This window comes from Neoarius graeffei, chromosome 1 (assembly GCF_027579695.1).
Source record: "Neoarius graeffei isolate fNeoGra1 chromosome 1, fNeoGra1.pri, whole genome shotgun sequence".
NCBI lineage: Eukaryota > Metazoa > Chordata > Actinopteri > Siluriformes > Ariidae > Neoarius > Neoarius graeffei.
The window spans coordinates 112203776-112224441 of NC_083569.1; the positions used below are offsets into that span (position 1 = coordinate 112203776).

Here is a 20666-nt window from a genome sequence, read left to right on the forward strand (position 1 = left end):
CAGAGGGATCAGATGTGTCATTGTCTTCACTGGATACTGCATCACCTCTAAGCTCATCTGAATCCCCCAGAACAACTGTAAGAGCTGGTAGGCGGTCCTCTGCATGGCCTTCTCCTTTTCCAATACCAAGCTTCTCTTATGATGTTGAATTGCGCCTTCAAAAGGCAAATGGTATCTACAACGACAATGGTACTCTGCTCGACGTCACCAGAGACATCAAGAGTGAAATCCTTGATAAAATTGCACAAGCCGTGTTTGAGTTGACTGCATGTCCAGACAGGTCAGAAATAGATTCTGTAGCAATGGCTCTGGTCAACAAATATCCCTGTCTCCGTGAACCAGGCAGTGGAAATGGGTGGAATGGATGGAGAATGAGTATTGCGTTCAAGATTGGAAATTACCGTCAAAAGCTGCGGAATGCCGGCTGTGAAGAAGTTAAAGTAAATGAAAGGAGGGGAAGCCGTGAAGAAGGTAGGCCCGGCTTAAAAAAAGCAAGGAGAGCTGAAGTTCATTTCCTCCCTGACCAGCCCGCTGGACAAACTCAAGACGCTATGGAAAAAGACAGAGAGGCACTGACAGCAGAGATGGAAAAAAGGAGTCCGAACATGACGTTTATTAATGATGCTATGGATCGTACGTTTCCCTTGAGGAGGAAGGAAATAGTTGACCAGGAACCCGGTGTTGATCTGGTGAAGCGCAGATGGCCAGCACTTTTCATGGAATACCAGGTTAGTCTGTGTCACATGTTAAATGTTACTGGAGAGAAGGGAAGAGAAGTCACACAATCAAGCTTCGAACCCTGGTCTCAAGGGTGCCAAACATGTGCTCTGACTGCAATGCCAAAGAGCCAAGCTTATTAATATGGCGGTCAGAACACATATTTGGTATGCTAGACACCCTGGTACAAAGCCGAGTGGGGTGACCTCCTCTCCCTTTGCCAGTTACACTGCTTCCAAAACCTTTTTTCAAAACCATCCATCTTGACATGCACATACTGTCCAACTTAGTAATGTTTCTTTCAAGATCTCTCACACACTTTCATTCACATTCACAAAATCTTTACTAACCTTGTTGTTTTCACTGTATTCCTCTACAGGTGAATTGTGAATTTCACAGAATCACTATGGTTGACCTGCAAAGAAAATTCCTTGGTTTCCTGGAAACTCACACCCCTAAAATCCTGAAGATGTATCGAACCAAGGGCGGCACGGTGGTGTAGTGGTTAGCGCTGTCGCCTCACAGCAAGAAGGTCCGGGTTCGAGCCCCGTGGCCGGCGAGGGCCTTTCTGTGTGGAGTTTGCATGTTCTCCCCGTGTCCGCGTGGGTTTCCTCCGGGTGCTCCGGTTTCCCCCACAGTCCAAAGACATGCAGGTTAGGTTAACTGGTGACTCTAAATTGACCGTAGGTGTGAATGTGAGTGTGAATGGTTGTCTGTGTCTATGTGTCAGCCCTGTGATGACCTGGCGACTTGTCCAGGGTGTACCCCGCCTTTCGCCCGTAGTCAGCTGGGATAGGCTCCAGCTTGCCTGCGACCCTGTAGAACAGGATAAAGCGGCTACAGATAATGAGATGAGATGAGATGTATCGAACCAGAAGAACACACTTCGGTGAGGAGATGCAGAAACTCCTTGACTCGTTGGATAAGGAGGTAAGAAGGAAGACATGTAGTCAATGTAGTTTTTCTTGTCTCTCTCAATCTCCCCCGCTTTGTGAATGATGTTAGTGCTTTTGGGAGGGTAGTGTTAATGGTCAAAGATGACAACAGTCAAAGACAACGGATTATAACAAACATGAAACTTTACTCAGTCACTCAACAAAAAAACATTCTAACGTAGCTGAAGGTGTTGTGCTCTTCGCATCCAACTTGGTAAGCTTGTGAGACAATTGCTCCCAACTGATGCATAGTGTCTTTCATTTTATTGTACAGTACCAATATAGAGAGGCATCTGCTAGGCCATAAATGCACTTCTTCCGACTCCACAGAAATCCTTGCCTCTGAGCCTCTACTGGTGGACGAATGTAGATGTTTCAAGTCAAAGACGACACTGTGTAGCTGTATGTGTAACAGAGTGTATGTAAGTGTAATATGTTTGGTGAGAGGGGCACGGGGGTGAGTGTGTCTTGGTGGAGAGGGGCACAGGGGTGAGTGTGTCTTGGTGGAGAGGGGCACGGGGGTGAGTGTGTCTTGGTGGCATGTTGTGATAGCAGTAAAGTATGTGAAGTGCAGTTTTGTTTGTGGGTGGGGGACATGCTGTCACATATCCACTCATACACACATTCATTCACTTTCTCTCTCACACACACACTTACACAGTCACTCTTGACTTTCATACACACTCATTCATGTACTCACTCACCCAATCCCTTTCTCTTGACTCACTGACATGCACAAACAGTATGCAAATCAGTTTCGCCTCTTTCACTGATGAATGCTGATGGTCTCTGTCTCTATCTGCCGCCCTCTCCAGACATCTGACATCTCTGGACACAGAAAAGCTGTAGCCCTCAGAGGACTTCCGCTCTTTGTCAGGGATTATGGAGCAGAGAAGATCCTGAAAACATGCTTGGTAAGTACATGTTTTACAGGTGTATGGATATTCTCATTCGCCTGGGTTTTTTTATATCCTTGAAACATGGAGCATCGGGGATATTATGGTTTCGGTCCGACCGCTGCCGTATATTTTTCGTATTAACACGATAACTTTTGAACAGGTGGACGGATGTGGCTCAGATTTTGTATGCTGACACTCAGCAATAGGGACATGGACTAATTCGATTTTGGAGGCCTACGCTTTCAAGATGGCCGACTCGTATATTTTTCGTGTTAATGCAATAACTTTTGAATGGGTGGATGGATTAAAGTTTAGGGCACATCCATAGAGTTGCAATGGCAGGAAGATGTTAGCAGCAGGAAACAGTTGTGGTTGGTGCAGTCAAGGTCTTTACTTTAGATCTTTTATTTATGTGAAAAACCTTCAAGAAATATAAATATAGAGAGAAAACACAACAATTATTTAGTTAATGTGTGAAAATGCAATGGTCTTGTGCAAATATGCATGTACAAAATATACTATGCCAATGTACAAATACACCTTAAAATATTAATGCAGAAATAGACTTGTATGAAATTACATTTTACACTACAAGCCAGATTAAATATGACATTGTAGAAAAATAGAATTACTTTAGCACACTTTAAATTTACAAGGGAATAAACTACCAAGAGAAGAGGCATACAACTGGCCTACACAAGCCATTTCAGAATCAGACTTTATTGGCCAAGTATACTTTCGTATACAAGGAATTGGTCTTCAGCTGAGCTCTCTCTAAAAACAAATGGGGTTTCTACAAAACGGAACTTGGAGCGTGACGAAATTTGACACACCTTTCCTTTCGGCCGCTGAGCAATTTAATCAGCGCTCACCTGTCATTCTTTGGATCTCGTGTCCTCTGCTCGCACGAACTGGTTTCTGCTCCGGCAAATCTTGTCTCTGCTAGCTACCGTGGAGCTCTACCTCCATGCGTTGGACTCCGACCTCGATGACTTCATCCCCGCTTCCCAGCCTGGTCCTCCGTCTTCTCTGCCCAGTGAGCCTCCCTGCTGGCTCCCCCACCTCTACTCACCCACTCTCCAGGGCTCCGCTTCCCAGCCAAGCTCTGCTGCTCCTCCACCCCGCCAAGGACTCGCCTCCCGCTCGCCAGGACCGCGCCGACCGAGCAACTGCCCCTCCAGCTTCCCCTCGCCGCGGCTCCACCTCACGTGCGTGGAAGTCACCCTGGCAGCTTCCCGCTGCCTCAGCACTGCGGGCGTCCGAGCCACGGTCCCAGCTAAGCGTAGCGGTGTGCCAGGTCTTGCCACGCTTCTTCTCCTGCCCCATTCCGCGGGTCGGTGCACTCCTCGGCGTCTTGTTGGAGCCCCGCCTCGCAGGTCCACATCGCCGACAGTCACTTAGCTCTGGGGTGAGTTGAGGTGTCGGGGGATTTGCTTCTCCTCATCTGCACGGAAGGATACCCTTGTCCACCTGCTCCAGAGGGATGATTCTGGCTGCCTGCTTCTGCCATCCACTGTTGTTTTTTTCTCCTCTGCTCCTCCCCTTCTCCAGGGATGACTGAGGGCCAGGCTAAGGCTGCCTCCTGGTCTCTCCTGCCTGCAATTCCTCCGTGCCTGGTCTCGACCCTCCCGCGCAGCTGTCTGGGGCCCGCCGGTCTCCTGCTTCCTCGTTTGCGGTGGCATCCCAAGTGCCTGCCCTTGATTCCCCAACGCTGCTCTCCTTGCTGAACCAGGGTGCTGTGCTGCTGCCTCCCTCCACGGCGACCACCTCGCTGCTCCCTCCCCTCCCCCTCTCCATCCCTCAGTCTCGGACCGCATTTGCCCCTGACCCCCACCCACGCAGATGCCCGCGGCACCCGCATTACCTTTCCCCCCTTCAATGGAGCCGTGCCACCACCCCCTGCCTAGTTTCAGCAGTGGCGTTCTCCAAACCCCCCTTCCCGGTGTATTGCATTAACCCCATTGGGGTCGCTACTCGAAAGTATTCAGGAAAGAGGCTCATCGTTGACCTCTCCGCTCCCCATAACGGTCCCCAAGGAAAAAGTTGACCGCATCATCATGATTATTTACGGCTTCTTGGCTTGTCCAACTCAGACTAAGCACAACCTCCTGTCTTTACTCAGCCATGTCAACTTTGCTATCTGGGTCACCCCCCAGGGCAGGGCTATCATTTCCCATCTTTTGACGGCCGCGCACTCCATTCTGGCCCTGGAAGATTCCTTTTCGCTCGACGGTCAGTGCTTTCGGGATCTGGAGATGTGGCACCTGTTTCTCCTACAATGGAATGGCTTGTCCATGTTTTATGATGACCGCGTTTCTCCGTGGAGCTCTGCCTTTTCATTGATGCCACACCCTCAGACGGGTTCAGCGGCTTTTACGACGGTCACTGGTTCACCGGCTCATGGCCCCTCGAGCTCACCAACCTGCCCCCGGATGTGGCTTCCTCGGCGGCGTTCAAGGTCTACCCCATGGTTGTCACCGTGCTGTCCGTGCTCCTGGACCCTTCTCTGCTATGCCCCAGTAGAGAAGGGTACTACTATGCGTTAGCTTAGACTTCACAATTCCTGCCATGCAAGCTCGATACCCTGTTTAGCACTAGTGATCACTCCAGCCAGCACAGGTGGCTCTCCAGCAAGACCTGGCTGATCCAGAGAAGCGCGCTTAGCCCTATTATGCCCATACTGCATATTCTCCGAGATCGAGCTCTCACGCTTCTCGGGTGCTCATGTCCCGCTGTGACCCGTGTAGCACTTTCTGATCGCCCGGCACGCACAGGTAGTTCTCCTCTGAGACCGCTCGATCAAGAGAAGCTCTTAGAATGTATGCATATATGTCTATCCAAAATTCGGATGGTGAACTAGTGAAACAACAAAAGTATGTTCAGTGGTGCAGAATCTTGTGGTCAGATGGTGGTGACCAACTTATTGGCTCTTCAGGAGAGTGATGGAAGTGGGAAAGAAACTGTTCCTGTGCCTGGTAGTTTAGGTCCGCAGGGATCTGTAGCATCTACCAGAGGGTATGAGGTTGAAGAGTGTATGTGCAGGGTGTGTGGGGTCTTTGACGATGTTGTCTGCTCTCTTCCTGATCCTGGCAGAGTACAGGTCCTGTAAGGAGGGCAGGGGGCCCCAATTATCTTTTCAGCCGTCCTGACTGTGCGCTGTTAGCCTGATGCATCACCCTTGACACTTTGTGGAAACCGTCTGAGCGCACAGCACTGGGATTCGCTCGGGCATAGCCTAGGTTTGTTCTGGATTTAAATTCTCGATGTTGGGAATCGTTGCCAACACAATGCATGGCTTTGTCCGTTCTCTAATCTACTGCTTTGTTTACTGCTGTGCTGAACAGCAAAAGACGCTTGAGTTTCGCTTATGTGTTACTTGGACTTCCGGGTCACGGTGTTCTAGGAATCCCTGACGTAGTCACAAAGTGAAATGAAATTGAAATGGAGCACTAGGTGGCACAGCCTGGCTAGTGCGCTGTATTCTGCATCTGTCCTTTTTAGTGACTGACCCAACCCAGACGGTGATAGATGTGCCAAGGATGGATTCGACTGTAGCAGTGTAGAAGATGACTCACAGCTCTCTTGGTAGACCATATTTACTCAGTTGGCTCACAATGTACATCCTCTGCTGAGCTTTTTTGAGGATGGTGTTTCCCATGAACTTGATTGAGTTCACCATTGATACTGGGCTGTTTCATATTGTGAGGGGAGGCAGTACTTTGGGGTGCTTACTGAAGTCCACAACCATCTCCACAATCTGAAGTGTTAAGCTCCAGGTTATGTTGACTGTACCAGAGCACCAGTCTCTCAAACTCCCGCTGATATGCAGTTTCATCACCATCATCACCTGCTAGAGTTGCACTCTATGCCCATCTGCAACTCACATCACTTGAACATCTACTGAGAGATGTGATACTAACGGCAAGGACTATTGATACTAGGACAAGTTATTCACATCAAAACGTGTAGTACGGCCCAAAGCTCACTAGAGTGGCCACACCTCCAGTCGTCGCGGTAATCCTGGCAGCCATCTTTTGTATGTAGACAGTTGCTCTGCAGTCCATGTAAATCAATGGAGAAACGACCTGTCTCTTTCAAGAGTTGGCTTAATACTGTAAAAAAAAAATCCATTAAACAAGGACAGTATTTGAAATGCCTGACTAAATAACTGTTGTTGTTTTTTTTTTAAGAAAAAAATATAATAAGTCATATGATTTAGGTAGATATTTAGCCAGGTATTTCAAATAGTTGTGTGTTTTATTGTGTCAAAGGATATTTCCACAGTTTTGAGTCAGTCAGTCACTTTTTGACAGAGGTGGGCCCTCTCTCCATTGATTTACTCTGACAGCCCAGCACAGGTCTACCTACAGAAGATGGCGGCGACACTGGCCACCTTCCGGTACTGTCAGGCAATGACATGTCCACTCGTGTTTTATACAACCTATTTGGTATGGCCATGGACACTATTTTTAAGGGAAAAGTGACCCAGACCGTAGATACATGTCTATGACCTAGACACATTGATCTCGCCACGAATTTGGTCACATGGTTCATGAAATGGACGAAAATTAAGTTTTTGGGTCTCCATAATCCAGATGTTCGGCCAGATTTGACCATATATGGTGACTTATTTCGGAAGCCATTTTTCAGAACAGCTACCTGAGGTGAGGTGTTTTATTATATCTATGACTACCTGTCACCATAATCCCCCTAAAATGGCATCCAATGCACCCCTATGGCCCAATGGAGGGGCCCATGGAACAGCATTCCGTACTACACGTTTGGCAATGCATTTCCTGGCCAGTAAGCTGTCTTAGGATCTATGGTCTTTGCTAAGGGTTCTCGAACACCTTGACATGTGACTCCTTGGTCAACTGGTGAAGGAAGGGTCTAGAGAAGTATATACAACCACTAGATTCCCTCATACCAACCAGAAAAGAAAATGCTCCTTGGAATAGAGTGAAGAAGTCCAGATGCCTACAGCTAAACTTTTTTTTTTTGCCTTGTTGCTCAACAGAACACTGATCCAGAAGAACAACACACTAAAGGTGTGAGAATGGCAGTCCTGACTGTGGTCAAGGACGATGGCGGGGCTACAGCTTCACCTCACGTGGAGGACTTCACAATAGTGCTTGAAGAATGTGTGGTAATCCACAATATTAAGAATTTGCCTTCTGCGTTTTCCTTATTTTTTGGATTGTTATATGTGCTAAATTTCCAGTACCCCAAGGAATTGAAGTACATGTGTGAAATAATTCAGAAAGTCTTTCTTGGTCTTGGGAATGACTGCTCTGCCAGAGCTCAATCATTCAAAAACAAACTGTTATGGTAGCTACTGGCTGAATTTGTAAAATTCATTGCCTGGTGTGCAATGGAGGACTTCGCAATAGTGCTTGAAGAATGTGTGGTAATCCACAACATTAAGAATTTGCCTTCTGTGTTTTCCTTATTTTTCGGATTGTTATGTGCTCAATTCCTTGGGGTACTGGAAATTAAATTACACGTATGAAATAATTCAAAGTCTTTCTTGGTCTTGGGGATAACTGCTTTACCAGAGCTCAATCATTCAAAGACAAACTGTTACAGTAGCTACTGGCTGAATTTGTAAAATTTATTGCCTGGTGTGTAGTTAATTGCCTGGTTCACTGTGGATTGTATGTTTGAAGTTTTATGTTTTATACACTATATATTTTTTCCTGTGCAGCCTGTTGCTGTGAACGTGTTTTTTCATATGGCAATTTGTGATGCTGAGATGAAATGGGACACCTCGGTCATGTGACAGTGGCTGTTTTTGTATCAGTAACCAAAGATGTACCCTTTTAAAGGGACGGTGCACTTTTTTTTACACTTAAAGCCCTTTTTTCAGTCATCGCGTCAAGCACAACGAGCAAATGTGATTTCTGTTCAAATGCACCTGTTTGAAGATTTTGTGCTACTTGGTAGCAGCCGGACCATATGGACAATCAGTCCAAAAACGGATTAAACTTTCGTTTACAAAGTTGTGAAACTCACCGAGTGGTCAGGGGTGTTCGCTGTTAAGACTCTGGATGATAGAAATGGATGTCTAGTGAACTCTGGTAAGTGTAGCAGAAGATATTGCCGCAGCAAAAGACTACAAAGGCATTCTTGAACAATTCTGACAGTGGCGGGAGTAAACTCAAGACCCTTCAGCAGAAAGAGAAGAGTCGCTTCCGTGAAAACAAACTGACAATGAGGAAGAATGGAAGTACTGTTCCACGGGTGCCATTTTTTTACAAGTTCTGGCTGTACTGTAGCTTGTTTTGCTCAAGAGTCTTTGGTTTTCCTGCAAGTTGCTGTTCTTATGGTTGCTGCACAAGAACTTGGATTAAACCTTTTGGAAAGCTGCTATTTCACCGCAATTTTTTTGTAAGAGTATCAGTGAGCACCCCTGGCCACTCGGTGAGTTTCACGTCTTTGTAAATGGAAGTTTAATCAGTTTTTGGAGTGATTGTCAATATGGTCTGGCTGCTACCAAGTAGCACAAAGTCTTCAAACAGGTGTATTTGAACAAAAATCACATTTGCTTGTTGTACTTGATGACGAGATGACTGAAAATGGGGCTTTAAGTGTAAAAAAGTGCACTGTTCCTTTAAATTTACAGGGTTTATTTTTTTGTTTGTGCTTTGCATTATTTTTGCCTAGTTAACTGTTTTCAAATGGCAATCTTTGATGTTGAAACAGGGGTCACGTCTGTCATGTGACCGTGGCTATTTGTGTATCAGTAACCAGAGATGTACCCATTTGTCTTTTGTAATCTTTTTGCCTCACTGTGCATTACTTGAAGGTGCCGAAGCTCAGCTCTTCAAATAAAGTTCTCTCTGACTAAAAAAATTTACCGTCATTTGTAAGTACACCAGTTGAGAAAATAGGAATTCACAAATTAAGTGATTGCATGTGATCAATGAAATCCTTAATGATCAATTATCGATTAATCGGTTAATCATGCCCATCCCTAGTCTAAATTGCTTCAGCAAGTAACAAAACCTGCAAAAGAAGTCAAACATTTAATGATTTTAGTGTTACAGGAAAACACATTTTTAGTGTTACAGTAAGTTCAATTATTGAGTTCAGACAACATTAGCATCTTTGTAGTTACTGGGTTTTATGTGTTTGGTCCACTTATGTTTGAACTCAATCTGAGTTACAGACAAAAAGTTCTGTTTACTCAAAAATCTGTATGCATAATGTTGAATCATTTTTTTAAGTTGAAGTTTGAAACTCAATAATCTGAGTTTCAGAAAGTGTTCCATTAACTTCAAGTATTGAGTACAGGGAACATAACAGTCTCTGTTGTAGTTACTGAGTTTAGTGTGTTTGGTCCACTTAAGTTTGAACTCAATAATCTGAGTTGCTGACGAAAAGTTCTGTTTACTCAAAAATCTGTACGCATAATGTTGAATAATTTTTTTAAGTTAAAGTCACTTAAGTTTTTTTACAGTGTGCCAACTTGTGTCTGTTCTCTGAAACAATCACTGCCTTGTGTGTGTGTGTGTGTGTGTGTGTGTGTGTGTGTGTGTGTGTGTGTGTGTGTGTGTACAAGGCTAACAAGACATGTTTATTTCTGCATAACTGCTTTTGTTGTTTTTTTTTTACACAAATAAGTAAAGAATGATTATTTAAAACACACACACGAGACATTAGTGTGTATTATAGTGAACTTGCTGTAGTAAGGTATTTCCCTGCTCAGGAACAAAAATGGAAATTAGGTATTGAGTTACAAGGCATTTTCTCAGTAAGTCCAGTTAATGCAAACATGGTTTTGTTAAAACTTCTCTGTTCACAGTAAAGTCCACCAGTTACAAAGGTAAAAGTTAGTTCTTGCTTTCACACGTCCACTTTCACACCTACCCCCTTCTTCACTATCGAACTTGCACCCTGATATTAAAATAGAAAATAAACCACATCCTTGAACTCGTCTCTGCTCTCAGGCCTCTCACGTGGTCACTGCCCTGCGTGTGTACAGGACTAATGAGAAATGTTTGTTTCTGCTCTTATTTTCTATTATTTTTAACAGAAAGGTAAATAATGATTGGTGATTATTGAAAAAAAAGTTTTGTGCATTAGTGTGGTATTAGTTTATATTATAGTGAACTTCCTGTGGTAAGATGTTTACCTGCACAGACCATAATAGAAACAAAAATGGAAACTAGGTCAGTCTAGTTAATTCAAACATGGTTTTGTTCAAACCTTTCTGTGCACAAGAAAGACCACCAGAGTCTCACCACAGCAGCTAAAGACATTTCAGTTCATCACAACCATGACTTCCACTGATGAAAGTACAAACACCATCCAGTCATTTTCTTTTAGCAGATCAAATGATCATGAGAGGTTGTCACTGAGCAGCAGATGACAGCAGGACACAGAAGATCAGGAACAGATTCCAACAATACAGACTCGTTTACACTCATTAGATTATTTAAACCCTGTGTTTTAAACTTGCTCTACTTGTACTCTTACCTGTTGATCTATCATCATTGATCTGAGAGTCGTTACACATCAAACTAAACCCTTCTCATAACAGATATGGATACACTGATCCACCTGAGCAGTCATGCTGAAGTACACACAATGTCCTAATGACACAATAAACTCCTCACTCAGGACATTCACACTGCAGATGAAGAACTTTATACCCCACCACTCACTCTAATGAAGACACAAAGAGAACATTTACTCACAGAGCATCACAGGGAGTGGACTGAGTGCCATCCTGTAACTCTAATGACTGACTGACTGACAGAGCAGTGGTGTGTGTTAAAGCCTTACCACATCCTGTGACAGAAAGAGAGGGAGGGTCTATATATGTCAGTTTTATATTTTAGTTGACACAGCCATGGTCACTCCTGTCCCATTATTTTTGACATTAAGCCTGTTTTAAGACTCACACTGTAAAATCCAGAATGTTTCATTTTGATGGAATTAAAATAATTTGTACTCAAGAATAAAATACTGAATAGCAGTGCTGTAAATAGTCAAAATATTTAAACATACTTTATATTCACACTGTCCACTTTTTTAGGTACACCTATGCACCTGCTCATTCATGCAGTTGTCCAATCAGCCAGTCATGTGGCAGCAACACAATGCATTAACTCATGCAGTAACTCGTACTTCAGAATGTCCTTGGATTTTCACAACAGTGTGTATAGATTACACAAAGAAAAAGACAAAAAGAAACACCTTGTTGATGAGAGAGGTCAGAGGTGAATGACCAGACTGGATCACACTGACAGGAAGGCTACAGTAACTCAGTATGTGGTGGCCAGTGATTGAAAAGTGAAAATAAATTGCCTTTGACTCCCTCTAGTGGTAACTGTAGTATAATTTTAATCCTCACCTCCTTCAGACTGTAATGGGTTTAACCAGAGGCCAGTAAATGGGATTTCTGCCTGTTTTGGGGTGCCTGGGTTCACTATTGAATATATTTGTCATGTCACACTGCACAGTAGTGGTTCTGAGTGGACACTCCGAGCTTTAAGAATCTACAGTGTATCATAAGTTTTTTTTTTTTTTATTTTATTTATTTTTTTAAGTAAATGGTGATCGTCAAATTTCAGCTCTTTGGGATGCCCAAAGTACTTGTCGATCTGAATCTCAAATTTGATGGAGTTATCTTCAACTCCTAAAATTCTGTGTAAGTTTCTCCAAACACAGGCAAAAACATCTCCAAATGGCACCAAATCTCTTCATCTGAAGGCAGGACCATGAAAGAGAAAGGTGAGAGTTTCCTTAGAAATTTCCTGAAAAGGAAATCCCTGTAAATATTTTATAAAATCTGAACCTATCAGGCAATATGTTGTATGAAAGATCTAAATATTTAGAGCACTGCAGTTTTAACTTATAGCATCATTTACTTGCTTGCTTATTTATTTATTTATTTATTGATTGATTGATTGATTGATTGATTGATTGATTGATTGATTGTAATGAATGCCATGTTGGTTAATGTCATTATCTTCCACCAGCACTGTGCTGTAAAATGTCGGGGAGCTGCTTAAACAATGCACTGTGGGTAATGTAGTCCTGGAGAAATAAGGGAAAAAAGTGCTGTAAAGCAGACAATTGTTTTCAACTGTATTTGTTGAATGGCAATAAAGCCACTCAAAACAAAGTATTAGCTTTGGCTACCTGCACACAGATGCTCCGATGTATCTCTTGACCACAGTCGGGGGAAGAACATGGGAAAGGTATCAACTGTGGTATTAATGGTTCAATATTAGCTTGTGTTAGTGACTTTAGCAGTGTTGCTAATGCAGTGATCCATGAGGATATAACAGTCATTGATTATCCCATTCAAGTTTATTTTTTAATAACGTTTAACTTTGTACCAAAAGGCCTTTCCCATGATAGAGTCAAAAATGCAGTGTGCTATAATGATGATATTTAAGAGTTTTGTTAAACATCACTGGATTTAACACAACTAAAATGACCTTGTGTGACGAGAAATGAAAAATAATATATTCTTTCTATTAAATGCGAATGCTAATTTTATTTAAATTATTATTTCCAGGTTGGTACAATAATTTTTCACACATGTCGTCATCTCCAGTAATAAACAGTATTTTTCCTGATGTCACATTTGTAACCCTGTTGAAATTTGTTCATGAGAATATAAATGAATAAGTTCATAGTTGAATAAATAGAATTTAAGGTTAAAATGTTAAGATTCATTGACCAGCAATGAAGTAATGATGTTACACAATGAGAGAAATGCATACTGTATTGGGTAATATTAATGTTTTAGTGAATACAGCATTTAGTATGTTAAATATTTGTTGTGCAATAATATATGTGAAAATGCTTTAAATATGCCTGTAAGAATAGGAAGAAGGAGTTAAACAAATGTTTGTGGGGTTTTTTTAACAAAGCGGGTTTTTTCAGTTATTTATTTGAGCTGAACTTTTTTTTTTTAAAACCCTTATTTTATAGTTAAAATGTTTTGTTTGAGTTTTATATTGCAAACACCCCAACCTGACAAAATTCATTTCAGGGACACCCCCCACCCAGAAAATTTTGGATTTGGTTGATGTGATTTCCTGCATTCTGGTGGATTTTGGGGTGGCCTTTTGGAGATGAACAATACCTGAATTCACCCAGTTCACTCAGATTCATAGCAGACACCCTGACTTGGGGACTTAGCTGCCCCCAACCCATAAACTATGATAACTACAATGTGCCATATATTAAGCTCCTTACTGATTGAATCTGGACACCCCACCCTCCATAAATAAGGAAGGATGACCAGGATAGATAGATATTTCACCACAGAACATTCCTTTACTTAGATACCAAAACACAGATGAATATAACAGAACAGTGAATGAATTGCATGAATAACAATGAATGCAATTGTACATGTAGACTTAGGCCCTGTCCACATGGCAACGGATTCAGGTGACTCCGATACAATTGCTTATCGTTTAGGCCTGGCGTCCACACGGCACCAGTGTTTTGGGTGCCCAAAATGCAATCTTTTTGAGAACGGGTTCCAGAGTGGAAAGATCTGGCAATGTTGCTGTTGTGAAGTCGTCTGGATGAGTAGAACGGATTTGTTTACGATGACGTCACAACCACATGACTGTGAGTGCTTCATGCCGGGTAGAAGTGTAACGAATATCACCAGGATATCACCAGGAAAAAGCCTTACAGAGCACCAGTGAGAGTGAAACACGAGCTTGGATATTATTATTATTATTATTATTATTATTATGTTCAGTGTTAGTTCACAGTAGTAATGCAAGAAGCAGAATCGTGACAGTAATAGTGAAGCAAAAACATGCAATTGTACAAACACTGCAGCTCTACAGTAAAATATTCATTTATGAAATGGTCTGATTCTTAACACCAGTAGTGCCAATGATCTTCTCATTGCGATGCGATGCGAGTTGTCAACAAATCCTATAACTTGGTTCATGAAACGCGCTTACAAAATATTTTCACTGTGAATATTTATTGTGTAATGGTGCAAAGTGAGAGAGAGAGAAAGAGACTCTGCCCTTAGGGCAGAGTCAATCCCGCCAGCAAAAATAGGGAAAAAAAGGAGCGATCTCACCTCTTCAGATGTTGGTTTAAGTCCGAGAATACATTCCTCAAAAAGGGCGTAGAGGAGCAAATTAATCCATCAACGTGTAGTATTCAATTTATTCCGGACCATTAAAGACGCCGCCTTCCGCATAGAATCATACGTCATCCTCGCCGCCATATTGGATAGGTCAAAGCGGAGAATAAAGATTCATGCACTGCCTTTAACTGTACCAACAGGTTTACCGTCCAAACGAGATCACATGGGATTACCTTTCACAGGTGAGAAACAACAAATTAATCCATCAACGTGTAGCATTCAATTTATTCCGGACCATTAAAGACGCTGCCTTCCGCGTAGACTCATACGTCATCCTCGCCGCCATATTGGATAGGTCAAAGCGGAGAATAAAGATTAGCTGCGTTTAACTGTACCAACAGGTTTGCCGTCCAAACGAGATCACATGGGATTACCTTTCACAGGTGAGACTGGAAAAATACTTTTCATTGTATTTGGTCATTATAATGTAATTTTACGAACAGATTTTCCTGACTTTGTGGCTAATATCAAGTCTCGCGCATAATAGTTTATGCGCATGCGTCCTTACTTCTTCTATTGTCCGGGTGTCTCCGAAGGGACCGTTTTACAGCGCCCCTAGAGGTGTGGCATGTGTATTGCATCATTTTCAGCAAGCGTTGCGTTGCCATATGGACCTGATATTTTACTGATCGTTGCCCATTTGGAAGCGATATATTTTTAAATAACATCTCGTTGCCGTTGTCGTGTGGATGTAGCCTTAGGCCTAAAGGGCTCTTTCCTTTTGTCTGTTCTATGCCTATTCCTTTTGCAAGCTTTCATTGTATTTCAAGGCTGTTTGCTTTGCAGATTTGAGCAATTTTCCAGACACCTCCACCTCGTAGCACTCTGTGTCAATAAACTTGTGAATCTGATGTCTTGCAAGATTAACAAGTGTTTGGTGAGACATCTGACCCCTAAATTCTGTCTTGATGTGATGCACCATGCTGAATGCCCTTTCTCCATCACAGTTAGAATTTGGCAGCACCAATAGCAGCTTCATCAGATGATAGAGCTCCCTGAATCTCAACTGCCCTGAGCTCACAGATGTGACTTTGTACAGCTTCCCCCAGCACTCATCAACTGGTAAATTCTTATAATTTGGCACCAGTGCTTCCAGGTTAGAGGAGACATAATCCAGGACTTCTAAATGGAGCTGTTCTCTGGCATTTGCCTTCATTACATTTGGAAATCTTTCTTCCAAAGTCAAAATCTGCTCTGGTTTCACATCATCATGGTTCTCAGGATTGACCACTGACAGATTCATCAAGATTTGATCTCTCACTGGGAATTTTTCCTTTATTTTTTGAAAGATTCTGACACAGAATGCTCTTGCATCTCTGTAGAATTGCTTTGTCTTGTGACTGGAGAGTGCTGATTTTCACATCGGAAAATCACATATTTGATGGAAGATGGATATGATGCGTTAATAGTACCTGAAGATACAGTATTAATTGAACAGCGGACATTTTGCTCATGTTGTGAGAGAATCTTTTTCAGAGCCTATAAACACAGAAAAACCCAATGAGTTAGTTGAGAGAGATAACAGGATGGCGTGTCCATTCATTTGGACTGTAGATGGCTCTGGCAAAACCAGAGGTGGAGGTTTGTGCATTTATAGAAATAGAGCTTAGTGTACAAACTCTGTTGTCGCCGAGAGACACTCACATCAGTTATAGTTACTGCTGTATAGACCACCAGACGCTAACGCTAAGCTTGCAATGGGAGAATTGCATGCAGCCATTAGCAGACAGCAGGAAATGCACCCAGAGGCTGCCTTTATTTTTGCGGGTGACTTCAATCACTCCAACTTGAAGACAGTACTTCCCAGACTTTATCAACATGTTACCTGCCACACAAGAGGAAATAAGACACTGGACCATGTTTTTTTCAGTGGACAAAAAGGCAACGACAAGATTCAGAAATATACAGGGAAGTTTATCACAGAGTGATAAATTATAAATTAATCTTGTGATGTCTTTTTCCTTCGCGCTAATTCCGTGATTATTGTAGGGACTTTACCTTAAAATTTCAAACAGGTTCAATTCACCTTAAAATCAGCTCTCTGTAAAGGGACACCACAAGAAGATCATAGGTTTTGGAATTTTGAAAAAAAAAAATTATGGTTGCAGAGATACGATGATTTTAGTAAAAAAATAAATAAAAATAACGGTAATTGCGAGCTGACCCCCAACACACGACACACCCCTCTACTTAACGTTGTCGCACAAAATAGAAAGGGTGTATATGGTCCTAATTGGCTCTGTTAGAACCAGAAAAGGTTGTAGTTTTATGAGCGACTTAGTTTTGGAGGTGAATCCTAAGAAATTCCTGCCTGTTGTGCAACACCTGCTCCTGCCGCTCCAGCACTGTAAAATGAAAGTAATTTATTGCCATTATTTAGCTTTGTGCCAAGCAAGTGATCTTACAAAAATGACAGTTACAAAGAGACACTGCTTTATCATAACTGTGAAAGTTGAACACCAAAAAAAGAAAAAACAAAACGATGATTTGTATCATGTATTAATTTCCTGGGTTCCAGAAAATGGCTGGAGCAGCTGTTACTCTTCTTCATGCTCTATGCACTGGCTGACTGGTCGAAAGGTTTGGGATGAAGCTTGCTCGCTTGCTCTAGATTCCATGAGATTGTATGTAATGTCCGGGCATCAGGGAGCCGCTATCAATATGTGGGAGACTCCTGGAATTTCCGGGAGACTTGGGATGTCTGATATTGTGGTTTGTGTTTGTCAGAATTGTGAATTAACGTGTGTTGGAAGCGGCGCATGCGTGTGTGCTGGGTGTATTTCTCTCCTGAGGTATTTTCAGTTGTCATGACAACAGTTTGCCTGAAGTGGCTGTTAGCTCATGGTTTTGCTGACTTACTTCACAATTCTTCTTCTTTCGGTTTTAATGGCAGTTTACAACCAACTAGAAAGGTGCATTACCGCCACCGACTGGGCTGGAGTGTGGAACAGGTAGACGTTGGAGGTACTCTATGGCCGAATCCCATTTCACCCCTTGGACCAACCCCTTGGCCCTTCCCCTCCATTTTGCGCGTTCACGTGAAGGGGTAGGGGTATCCCAATCCCAGTTAACGCGGAGGGGTAGGGGAAGGGGTAGGGCTTCTGTACCCCTCCAAACGGAGATTTTCCTGGAGCTGACTCCGAACGAAGGGGTTTGAGTGATTTCCCACAATGCCATGCGGATTTCAGCGAGATTTCATGCGGATTTCAGAAAGATGGCGGTTCCCGCGGCGAAAGATTGTCATAAATGTATTTTCTCCATTATTTACGTGTTTTAAGTTGTTATCCAGAGGAAACACGCCGCTTGATTCGCTTTCGAGCTGAGAATGAGCAGCGATTTCTGAAATCCAAGCTGCTGCTAAAAAGCTTTGGGAGTGAGTATTGTTTTCGGTTGCTTGACTGCGTACGTTTTGTTCTGTTATTCTCGCTTTTATTGTTTACATGAGTGTTCTGACACCTCATTCTGTTGGATGTGGTGCACGAAGCGCCAAAGATATCCCATTCAGTGGTGTTAGTTAACAAATCACACCCTGCCAGCAGAGATTTCTGCCTCTGGCTCTGACTGTAGCGGCTGGTCGCAGCCAATGACGCATTTGGTCGCATTTTGCTAACGTAAACGCTGACGGAGGTACGCGATGACGTATGCGATGAAGGGCTATCCCAATACGTAAGGGTTGAATTTCAAGCCCTATCCCTTGTAGCTCAGTTTCAAGGGGAAGGGCCAAGGGGAAGGGGGAGGGGTAGGGGTAGAAATTAGAATTGGGATTGGGCCTATATGTAAAACAAGCAAACAAAAAAAAAAGGAAAGAAAATAAAAACTATATTCTCTGGTCTAGCCCAGTTTCTTTCAAAAACCTGAGAATAAAGTGGTAAATATGGCTAGATGTTTTACCTAACAGTCCTGGTAGGGTAAAATTACTGTGCTTAGCTGTTCTCAGGGATTGAAAGAGCTGATTCCTTTTTCCCTCATACTGTTTGTAGTGTAGCAGTATATGTTCCACTGTTTCTGACTGGCCACAGTAATCACAACCTCCTGTTTGATGTCTGCCTATCACCTTCAGTGAGTAATTCAGACCTGTATGACCTATTCTTAGGTGTGTAATGATGGATTCATCTCTTCTATTCCTTCCCTCTATTCTTCCTATGCCAACCTCTTTTTGTATGCCGTATAGGTGTCTTCCTTTTTTGTTACCATCCCAATACTCCTGCCAGGTAGATTTACAATACTTCTTGATGTAAACCTTTGCCTCAACCTTACTTATTGGGATCTGTACACGTATGTCAATGTCTTTATGTTGTAAGGTTTGCTTTGCTAGTTTGTCCACCTGCTCATTCCCTTCCACACCAACATGGGCAGGTACCCACAGAAAAAGGACAGACATGCCCCATTAATTCTAGCTTATACAGTAAAATATATATTTCATTAATGATGTCACTTCTGAATGATTCTGACTGAATACTTTGGAGTGCTGAATAGCTATCTGAGATTATTACAGGGTTAAGAAGACTATTTCCTTTGAGCCATTCTAGTGCCAACAGGATTGCCACCAGCTCAGTGGTATATACTGACATGTTGTCACTTATTCTTTTCATGATACTCAGATCTTTTAATGGTATACATACTGCTGAGCCAGCACAACCTCTCTTTGGGTCTTTTGGGCCATCCGTAAATATAAGTGTGTGGCATAAGTAATGCACATGAAAATAATTCTGTAGCACATCCTTAATTCACATCTCTTTTGGTTTCTTTTTGATTTCTAGGTGAATGCCCAAATCTACTAATGGTAGGCAAAACAACCATGGCTGAATAGGAGACAAAGGGACAGTAGGGCAGTACTGCAGCTGGTGTAGCCCTATACTTTCTGCTTTGGCATCACCTATCCACCCAAAGCTTCTGAAGCTGGTTTTATTATGTTCCCAGCAATCTTTCAAAATTTATTTTGTTGGATGTTCATCATTTTGGCCTTTAACATTAACCCAATACGTTAACATCAGTTGCACCCTTCTTAGGCTTAATGGCATTTCACCCATTTCTACCTGCAAGGATGGTACTGGGGAGGTCTTAAAGGATCTACTACAAATCCTCAGGGCCTGTGCTTGCAAGACATCTAATATTTTAGTATTTGATTCTGCTGCAGACATATATGCTACACAAGCATAATCAAAAACCGACCTCATAAGCGCCCAGTACATATTTGTTAAGGATGCCCTGCTTGCTCCCCAGGTTTGCCCTGACAAACAACCCAGAATGTTATGTATCTTTTTACATTTGTTTTTCATTTTGTCCAAATGAACTTTCCATGTCAGTTTCTCATCAAACCATACCCCTAGAAATCTAACTGACTTGACTTGCTCCAGGTGATGACCATATAATTTTAGAGCCAGAGGAGTAGTTCTTTGTTTCCTTGAAAAGCAGATTACTTGTGTTTTAGAGATTGATAACCTAAAAGCCCATTCATTTGCCCACTTTTCCACTTTAGTTATTTCTGCCTGCATTTTCTTTTTGAGATATTACAGCCTCTAATCCAGAGAGCCCCATCATCCGCATATAAAGACTTCCCTACACTTTGCTCAATGCTTGAAAAGATATCATTGATCATAATATTAAATAATAATGGACTACACACACTACCTTGTGGTGTGCCATTCTCAACTGTATATACCTCAGAGTATTCTGTACCTACCCTTACCTGAATTTTCCTGTTGAATAAAAAGTCCAAAACCCAGTTATATACCTTCCCACTTAATCCTAATGAATCTAATTTGATTAATAGACCCTCTTTCCAAAGCATGTCATAAGCTTTCTCTATATCAAAGAATACAGCTATTATGATCTCTTTATTAGTCTGTGCTTTCCTGATATCTGACTCTAAACATAATACTGAGTCCATTGTGTTACGACCTTTGCAGAACCCACTCTGATATGGAGAGAAAAGACCTTTGCTTTCTAAATAATAGGTTACTCTTTCAGTAA

The 20666-nt window shown here is 42.5% G+C and overlaps 1 protein-coding gene and 1 long non-coding RNA gene across 2 annotated transcripts in view; both read left to right on the top strand.

Moving 5' to 3' along the window:
* The window catches only part of LOC132885935 (titin-like), a 605367-nt gene that overhangs the window by 286498 nt on the left and 298203 nt on the right, over positions 1–20666 (top strand). The gene's annotated exons all lie outside the window — the stretch shown is intronic.
* LOC132882120 (uncharacterized) lies at positions 1577–7594 on the top strand. The gene is made up of 4 exons (XR_009654107.1): positions 1577–1647; positions 1983–2074; positions 2468–2566; positions 7569–7594. It is a non-coding gene; the product is annotated as an uncharacterized LOC132882120 (long non-coding RNA).